At 31.0% G+C, this 10,496-nt stretch overlaps 1 non-coding gene across 1 annotated transcript; it reads left to right on the top strand.

Annotated features, from left to right (window-relative positions):
* The first annotated feature begins 3,881 nt into the window (after positions 1–3,881).
* trnak-uuu (transfer RNA lysine (anticodon UUU)) lies at positions 3,882–3,954 on the top strand. Its single transcript has one exon. It is a non-coding gene; the product is annotated as a tRNA-Lys (tRNA).
* Positions 3,955–10,496: the final 6,542 nt, after the last annotated feature.

Raw genomic sequence — 10,496 nt, forward strand, 5'->3', positions numbered from 1 at the left:
CTATGAGAAAACAAACGAAACACTTAAAAATCAAAACATAATAAAGAAAATGAAACAAAGGCGTTTTGGTTCATGGTTTAAATGTTTTCATCAATTCATTTGTCTTTTGCATAACCAATTTTAAACATAATAAAATAGAAACAAATTGGCAAAGTTTTGAACTTTCTACGCATATTACTTCACAGGTTAGTTTTGGCTCATAATAATTTCGAAACAAACAAAAAAATATACCATATATCTATCGTTAGGTTATACTGATAAATAATGTGTTGCATGATAACATTCTCTGATACAAAAAGTACGATTTTTATTTTAATTATAAACCAAGGGGTTTGTTTTCTTTATGTTTGATAATGCAACCTCATTTAATAAGGAAATAATTTTTAATTTAACTGATTGAATTTTTAATTTAACTGATTAAATAAACTGATTCAATTTAATCTAACTGAATGAAACTGATTGAATTGCTTACCTAGTTTTTTCAACTTCACTTTTTTTTTTTTTTTTAAAAAGTTTTTAAGTTTTCAACTTCAACTTTTTTAATATGGTTTTCAATTTTTAATATTTTTTTTTGAGGGGGGTGGGGAGTTTAGCCACGGCTCTAATTGTTCACAACAACCCGGGTAAAGTTTTCTATCTTCTCATATATTCAGGGATGAATGTCGCATTTTTTGATGTTTGAGCTAACTTCCAGAACCGGAGCAAACATACAAATTGAAGTATACTTATATCAAATAAAGATGCTTTGTCAAAATCGATGATTCGAGTCTGGGAACAAAAAAAATTATTTGTTCCTCCTCCACGAAATATGAGAGCAACAAGCCAATTAAAGATTTTTTTTACTGTTTTCAACTAAATTCATATTCATCAATAAACTTTAAATTTTATAAAATAATCACCTAGCGTTCAAAAACTATGACTATATAGTATTTATTTGTATTATTAAAATTGATAGAAAGATATAAATTTATTGAAGAATAAAAAAAAAAGTTTAATCAACTTGTTGCTCTTACGTTTACGGCATTTGAGGTCACAATTTTAGGGCTTTTTTTTATAAACTTATTAATTTATTGGACTATATATTTTAGATTTATTGAGTAAAATTAACAATTTTAATGATTTAGGTCTTTATGGCAATGATGGTTTTATAACAATGATGGTTTTATTGCAAGGTAAATGATTTGGATTATTTGAAGAGTGAGTTAGAAAGTTAACTATTTGTGTTAGAGATTAAGAAAGACACAAGTTGTAGGCCTAAGCAACTGCAGAATCACTTACAACTACAACGATATTGGCTAAAGGATAAAGAGCAAGGACTTGGTCAATTTATCAGACATAACATCGAAAAGAGTGCAGTCGTGAAACGAATAAGAGCGATAAGGAGGAAGGTGATTGAGTGAATCGGTACCAAACGAAAGTTTGCATCATCAGTATTTTCCACTTCAATGAAAGATTTTTTTTGCTAATATATAACTTTTCAAGTTCTTACAATGGTATTGTTTACAGTGAATGGAGAAAATAAGGATGTTTACCAAATGCATACATTAAAACAATCTATGCTAAGATACTATGAGACTGCAAAATAGAAAAAGACTTTAGAGGTCATTGTAAATGTGTAAAAACATTACTTCCATGTACCATATTTGGAAATGTGGTGGTGATTGTGAGTGTTAAACTTATAATTTACCAAAAGTTTTTGTTATGTTTTAGGAATAGTTTTTGATATGTAAAAATTGTGTTAATAGGTATTTATTAAATATTAAAATTGAAAATTTTAGTATTATTTTAAAATTTTTACTAAGGTTAAACTATTTGCATCATAAGAACATGTAAGTATTATTAAAAGATTTGGTACAAAAGTATAACGTTTTTACCTCCTGATTCTAAAATTTTTAAAACTCTGCTTTTTGTAACCTATTTATTTTTAATATTTTTTGCGGTATTTTTAATGAGCTTTTGATTGATGCATAAATATCAGCTTAAAAAAAATGTTGCTATTTACATGATTTCAGAATTCTCAAAAAGACAGGTGGAATCATTTTGAGTTTAGTACAGGGGAGCAAAGCACTTAGGACTTACCTTGTTCCCAGTTTCCAATCATTGCAATTTTTTACAAGATATTTTCATTTCATATAAACATGAACAAATAATTGTTTTAGGTTTGCTTTATGTCTGAAAGTTAGTGTTTTCAAACAACAAAAATAGCTTCCTACAGGCCTTTTCGTTGTTACATTGAGTTAGACAGCATGAAACTAATGCTTAAACAAAAAATAACTAAAAAATATGATTTTTGTGCTTGCCTGCCTACAAGTACACACATCCACAAGTATTAAAATCTAAAAACTGCCAACTTTAAATAGAATTCGTATGATAGAATTCAAAGCTTCGTGTTAGTTTGGGTTTGTCTTTGTATGTATTTGAAAACAATTTGTCAATTTTATTTTTTGTTTTTGACGAATTTGTCGAAAATTAAAAAAAAGAATTTGTCTTTCTGTCCTAAAATATTGATAAATTGTTAGATGTTGGGGAAAAAAATTATAAGAATTGCGAACCGAACAAAGGGTAAACTTGAAGAGATCTTAGCCCATTTAAGCATTTTAGATTACAAAATTTATAATTACAACCCTTTAAGAAAATATAATTTAAATTTCAAATAGTTTAAAGAAAATTTAAAAACGACGAAAACATATTGAAAATATTTATAATATTAATGTATATGGTATGTGTATGGTAATGTGTATGGTAGATCCAACAAAAATCGAATAATTTTTTATCCTGCTCTAGAGCAGTATGTAAAAGTTAACGGTAACTTAAGCTCTTTTTTATTAAAAGTAACAACAGAGTTTCTCTTGATGTTTACTCTTCTAGATGTTTAAATCTATTCCATGTAAGTTTAAATTTAGAATGAAGTCTCGACACTATCACTCCACACTATGGATCTGTCAACTTTAACAAATGGCGCCTATAATGGTGATCGTTTCATTGATTTTCTTTACAGAACACTATTGTCATATTTTATTCAAAATCGAGATTTTGTTTTAATAACGTATAATTGGAGGTTTCATTATTGACCTGATGTTTTGAGCATATTAAATAAGAACATCATATTACGTGAATTTTTCTCAAGTTAATCCCGTCAACTTAATCCTATTGAAAAATTTGGTGTCTTAAAACCAGCTATAAAAATATTCGTCCATTAGCTCAAAATCGTGAAGAAACAAAAAACCGAGTTTGAGATTTGATAAACGGCCCGCAATGAAGTTTTATTAATTACAATGATAGTAATTCTAGTCTATTACCTAATGTTTTGGCAAGTAATTAATTTACTTAATAAGTAGATTAATTTATTAACTAATATTGTTCATCTTATTCACGAATTGAATATAATTTTTTTTCCTATCAGCTATACTTATTTATTGTAATTATATTTTTCTTATTTCAGATTTTTAATTTATTACTTTGTTTTTGTTTTTCATATCCTTGATACTATTTTACATCATTACTGCATCTTTTCACCCTACCCCCCTCCAATAAAAATTTCTGGATCCGTCACAGCTTCACTTTTATCTTTTATGTTATTTTTTCTCATTGTTGATTTGTTAAAGAAAAAGTAATTTTGCCTTACTCGATGTCTTGTCCCTACTTCCCGTATAACACTTTTTTATAAATTTAATTTCCGTTTATAAAGCTAGTATTTTAAAATTGAGTTTAGTGTTAAAAGTACTTAAGTCTTAAAATCCTGTTTTTAAAGTGTTACATCTCTCATCAAAAAGATTTTCTTAAAGCATTTATTTTGTGACATAAGCACTTTATACACTTAGCTCGTTAGTTTATTTTAAAAATGTAATAAAATTATTAAAATTAATCTATGTATAATGTGCGCCCGGTTAGCTCAGTCGGTAGAGCATCAGACTTTTAATCTGAGGGTCGCGGGTTCGAGTCCCTCATCGGGCGGCCGTGTTTTATATCGTTATATATTATATATATGTTATATATACGTTATATATACATTATATATACGTTTATATATAAAGGGTGGTTAAATTTTAAGGGCCGATGTTAAATTTGAATAAAACACAAATTATTAAGGAATTTATTGTAACATCTTTTTGTTACTATGGTATGATTCAAGTATGTATGGAATAAAATATCGGCCAAATGGGCGCCGCGACCTCGGCGGCACACCTCCATCCGATGGTGCAAATTTTCGATGACGCTGAGGCATAATTGAGGTTCTATGCCGTTAATGTGCCGAATTATCTCATCCTTTAGCTCTTGAATTGTTGCTGGCTTATCAACGTACACCTTTTCTTTTAAATACCCCCAAAGAAAGAAGTCCAACGGTGTCAAATCACATGATCTTGGCGGCCAATTGACATCGCCACCATGTGAGATAACACGGCCATTGAATTTTTCGCGCAAAAGAGCCTTTGTTTCGTTAGCTGTGTGGCAAGTGGCACCGTCCTGTTGAAACCACATATCCTCCACATCCATATGGTCCAATTCGGGCCATAAAAAGTTCGTTATCATCTCACGATAGCGAACACCATTCACAGTAACTGCCAGACCGGCATCATTTTGGAAAAAATATGGTCCGATGATGCCGCCAGCCCATAAACCACACCAAACAGTCACTCTTTGTGGGTGCATTGGTTTTTCGACAATCACTCTCGGATTAACATTTGCCCAAATGCGGCAATTCTGCTTGTTGACGAAGCCACTAAGCTGAAAATGGGCCTCATCACTGAAGATGATTTTCGTCGGAAATTGATCATCGATGGTTGCCTTTTCTTGCCACCATTCTGACCATTGACGAAGTTTGAGATGGTTAGTGGGCTTTAGTTCTTGGGTCAACTGCACCTTGTAAGCGTGTAAATGCAAGTCTTTATGCATAATGTTCATCATCGACGAGCGTGAGAGGTGCAATTGTTGGGTACGACGACGAGTTGATGTGGACGGCTCTTCGGCCACACTGTCGCGAACAGTAGCGATATTTTCGGCAGTACGAGCTGTACGAGCATGCGCTGGTCTTTTCACATCTCCTACAGACCCGGTTTGCTAAAATTTATGCACGATTTTTCCGATTTTACGCACATTTGGACAATTAAATTGACCGAAAAACTCACGAAGTGCACGATATGCATTTTGATTTGAACGCCCATTTTCATAATAGGCCTGAATAACTTTAACGCGTTGCTCAATTGTGTAACTTTCCATGGTTCAAATTGAGTCAGTCTGAAATTGAGAAATGACACATTAAACACAGAAAAATAATTTACGTTTAGGTTTGGTTCACATTCAACATCGGCCCTTAAAATTTAACCACCCTTTATTTATAAGATTATATTTATAAGATTATACGTTTATATATATCTATAAGATTAAATTTTATTAATAAATAATAATAAATTTATAAATTTATTTATTCAATTCATTAATCCTTTAATTTTTGATAATATATTTAAATAACGAGTTCTAGTTTCTTGCAACACCTCGAAACCCGCGTCGTCGGCCTTGGATTGAGGTTTGCATAGTGGGGAAGGGTGGGGAGGAGGAGTGGTTCGAGTTCGAGATTCGCACATGCGATAAATACATTTTATAGATGCTTTTATGTACTTTTTATCATAACAATTAAGTACGTCTAAGATTCAAGCTTAAGTTCGAGTTTTAATATTATTACAATGATATGGTTATTTAAAAATATATTTACACTCAGGAGCGATTTTACGGTGGGTGGGGTGTGTGAGGAAATGTTCAACCCCCGCCCCCTTCCCCCCTTAATCAAGGTGATTTTGAAGTAATTTTTTCGGTTTGAAGTAAATTTTTCGGTTTTTTTATGAATTTGGTCGACTAGTCGGGTATTTGACGCAATTCAGTCGGGTAAATTTTAATTTTGAGGACTTTTTTTTTTTTTAGAAGCCAGTTGGTAATTTTTATAGATTCAGCCCCTTCACTTTATTCGTAGAATCGCCTCTGCTTACACTATAGATACTACTCTATCATGTGACGTTAAAACTCGCAACCACCTTACTGTATGGCAAATAAAATAAACTAAGCGAGCGTTTATTTTATAGCATAACTTTTCATAACCATTCTTGGGTTACAAACCAATGGCATTGATTTTTAATTAGAATTTTTAGATGACTGTTTTTCCCACCCAGCTTCCAGTTTCCTTCAAACTTAATGAAAAACTTTAACTAAGCTTGTTAGTTTTAACTTAAAAAATTATTTCGAAATTATTATCGAAATTTTTTTATTTTCAATACAAACACAAATACATCCAAACTAAGTACTTTTTTTTAACTGTGTATGTTTTTTATAAGTTAAAGTACTGATATTTGTAGAGCAACCGAAGGTAGAAATTTTAGCAAAGTAAAATGGAAGTTGAATGAATGTCTAAGAGATAAATATAAATGGGCTCTAAAATTAACTTTAATACTAAATTTCTATTTAATAATTTCAATGGATAGCGTTTTTAAGAGAAATATGGTTCTGTTGATTATTGATTAGTTTAATTAGCTTATAAAAATAAATGTTTATTTAGCAGGGGCTTAATGCCTCCAACTGTTTAAAAAGATGATTAAAACAATCAAATAACATCAGTCAGATAAATAAAATCCATGCTTTAATTTTATAAACATTACATAGATATAGTTTAAATTAAAAAAAAAAAAGCAATTTATTGGTCAAGATATTTGAAATTTTTTTTTTAAATATAGTTTTGACAATGGAGCTTGTTGCCCCCTTCATTTAGTAAAATGGTTCGGATATACAAAAAGAATAACGAAGTAGGCAGGAAAATCTATGCAACTAGTCAAACAATGACATATGCCTACAATTCTGTCATATTTAAGCAGATGTCTGCTAACCAGGAATTTAAGCTTTATTACAAATACTTTCCAGCATAAATGCTCACAATGCTTCTGCCTCAATATCACTACTTCGTGTATTGCTGTCAAAATCATTGTCACCTGCAGCATTATCAACAGAACCATCACCTTTATCTTCAGCACCTGAAGAAAGACCAGACACCTTTTAAAAAAATTTAAAAGTCTTCTATTAAAGATGTTTTTCTCAAAAAACTGCAGCTCAAATTTGCGCAAACTTATTGGGATAGTAGGTCAACTAGAACCATCAGTTTTCCCTACGGAGAAAGCCTAACAATGATGAATGTTTGAAGCGACTGAGAGAAGAAGCAGCAAAAAAAGATAACGCTCAAAGAAAAAGACCATGACAAAAAGAAGAAATCTTCCAGCTACTACACTTTAGACACTATGTGTCTAAAGTGTGGCATTCACAGAGGTCAAAGAGAAGAATGGGTATGCTGTGGTTTATATTATGTTTGGTATCATGTTAAATACACAAAAATTCCAGACGGAACTGATATTGAAGTCATGGAATAAAATAGTATTTTTTTTTTTGTTGTAATAGGATGTGCGAATAACTTAAAAAAAATTATGATTTTTGTTATTACAAGGATTTTTATTTCATAAAATTTTTAAACAGGAACATAAACCCACCCAATAAGTCAAATTGCAATTTAAAAAATATTGTACGTATTGCTCATTGATATATTATGATACTATTTTTTCAATTTACTTCTTTTTAACTAGATATACTACTTTTATGTTCTAAAAAAATTACACTAACTTTATGTTCTTCAAAACTTTTTTTGTTCCACAAAACGTTTTTTTCTCCATTTACTTTTATTGAAACATTCTAATGGTAATCTTAACAAAATTGATATATCCTAATGTTACAAAATTGATATATCTTAAATAAAAAATTAAGATATTTAGCAACAAAGTTTATTTAAAAAAAAACTATTTGTGTTAGTTGCGGAAGAGGTCAGGAAGGACATCCTAAAATGCAATTTTAATCAATAAACAAGAGTTTCGCGAAGTGGATAGGCTTTTTTGTTTTTGCACTGGAATTAAAAATCCTATTTTAGTAGCAGGTTCATAACCACCAAATATCCACTGTTGCGGAATTATGCGACCAACGTGGTTCTTTCTTTTACAAAAAACAGGTTCACCTATTTCAACAATGCACCCAGGACCACCTATTGGGTCAGGGTTATTGAGGAAGTATTCGACGCGAATATCTCTGCAAAATTGATTTTTATCAACAATAGTGTGACCAGAAGCAATAGTAAGCTCTTGCCTAAGATTGCTTATCGAAAATCCTTGACTTTTACCTGCGCCTCTACTCCAAACGTAAGTCAAGCCTAATACCTGCCACAAGTGTAAATGGCCTTTCTCGAAGTAGCTGCCTTTTCTTATGCTAAAAGTTCTTTTACAACGTTTCACTGGACATCTCCAAATTACTTGATCGATAGTGTTATTTTTAGCTTGCTGTGTTCGCAGAACGCCGCATACACTACTATTCATACTTTCAACCATTAAACCATGAGTTCTGCACCAACGAATTGTATCTTCTAAATTGTATTTAAATCTTGCTCCAATTTCTGTTAGCAAAAGATAGTCAAACTCGTTCATTATTGATCTTCAAAAGAGTGTTAAATTAAAACTTCAAATTCAAAAGAAGGTTAAATTAAAATTTTTGAAAATTTTTTAGAGAAAAGCATTACGGTTTCAAACAAATTTTTTAGAATTGATAATTTTGTTAATTAGTATTGTCTAATAGAAAAATTATTTAAATATATGTAATAAAAGTTTTATTTCAATTACATACCTCCAAAAAAATCTTACACCCCAGATAACGCAAAACGTTATCGTAAAAAATAGCCACCAGATATTAATTATTTATTCATTAGTCCACATTCTAAGGTTCTTTTCATATTTCATTGGAACATTTTTAAATATTAATTTCAATGCTGGCGGAAACCAGCTAAGTTTATTGCGCAAAGTTAATGGTAATTAATTTTAATAAGATTTTTAAAAAATGGCAAATATTAGCGTTTATAGTGGGATTTGTTTAAACTTTGACGTCGAATTAGAGCACTTTCCGTTGATTTTCATACCTATGTTTTCATACGATTCTTAATCAGCATAAAATTTTCATAATCAACCATGAAATAAAAAAAGCGGGGGAGGGGAGAAGCTGCAGTAGCGCCAAAACATTTATCTAGTATTATCTTTAACTGGCGGTTTCTTTATCTGTTGGTTCATATCCTCGCAATTGGAAAGTCACGTGTGATTATGCGCAATTTCAATGGCGCGAATGATCAGCGCAAGAAAGTATCACTCAGAATACGATCAAAGTCCGCACTTAATTTATACTAATTACGCGAAAGTTTTATTTTTAAATTATGTGAATGTTGAAAAGCTTTAAAAATAGCTGTTTTTTTTAGTTGAAAATAGTATTAAATACGCAAAAACAAAAAAGTTAAAACTAAAAAATCCGAGTCAAATGTTATCATTAAACCAACTTCAAGTATAATTAAAAAAATGCATGCTTAAGACAATTCAGATTCTAATATGAAACTGGTAATAAATGGTATGTCTCAGCAAAAAGGAAGTATAAAAAAGTTCCATGTTCAACAATGCAGGCTATTTATGGAAAATCTAAAATAAGAGCAAAATCAGGGAAAAAGCCAATTAAAGGTGATCTTGAAAATAATATTATGCTGGCAATTGTGCCCAAATGGGAATTGGTTATTGAAAATAACATTTATTAATTATATTGCTAAGTTAGCAATAAAAAAAAAAAAAAAGATTAAGTTTTAAAAATCTTGAAAACTGGTAGCAACTACTTAAAAAGAGGCATGGTTGTGTTCATTGTCCAGAGCCAACATATTCTTTGCCACAAATATGTATAGACAGAGGGAAAATTTCAAATTATTTCACATCTCTTGCGAGACTAATTTAACAAACTAAAATGTATTCGGAATATGGATGAAACAGGGTTACAACTAGATCATATACCAAAACGTGTTGTTGTATAAATGCAGCTGGTCATACCATCTCATAATAGTGAAGGAGCAACATTGAGTGTTTCTTGCTGGACTAAACAAGGTTTTGCAAAGTTACGGTTTGAAAAAACTTTTTTTTTCAAATATTAGTTCTGCAAGGTCACAGATTTTTATTCTAGAAAGACATGAGATGTAAAACTTCCAGTTCACATCCGCAACTGGTTGCAGCCTTTGGTCAGCACAGTCACAGATTTTAATTTTACGAACGAAGTACAATGTTTTCTTCACGCCATAATGTCCTGTAGATCTATGAACGTGCTCGATTTCTTTGGAAGATACCGAAGTACTAATTATGCCACTTGCTGCCATTTCAGAAGGTTTATCAACCAATTTTAACCAACTATTAGACACTCTAGTAAGGGCATCGGCCAGATTAAATTCCGAAGCGACAAGCTTAATATCTACTTTGAGTTGGTATTCTTCCACTATATTTGCAATATTCTTAAGTATTCTTCTAACAGCATCTCGTTTGAGGCTTTAGTCCTCAATCTAGATTTTCCCGTGAGTGTGTTGGTAACCCAATGGAATACCGCTTCCGAATCGGTGCAGATGTGCAAAACTT

Source organism: Hydra vulgaris, chromosome 09 (genome assembly GCF_038396675.1).
Source record: "Hydra vulgaris chromosome 09, alternate assembly HydraT2T_AEP".
Lineage (NCBI taxonomy): Eukaryota > Metazoa > Cnidaria > Hydrozoa > Anthoathecata > Hydridae > Hydra > Hydra vulgaris.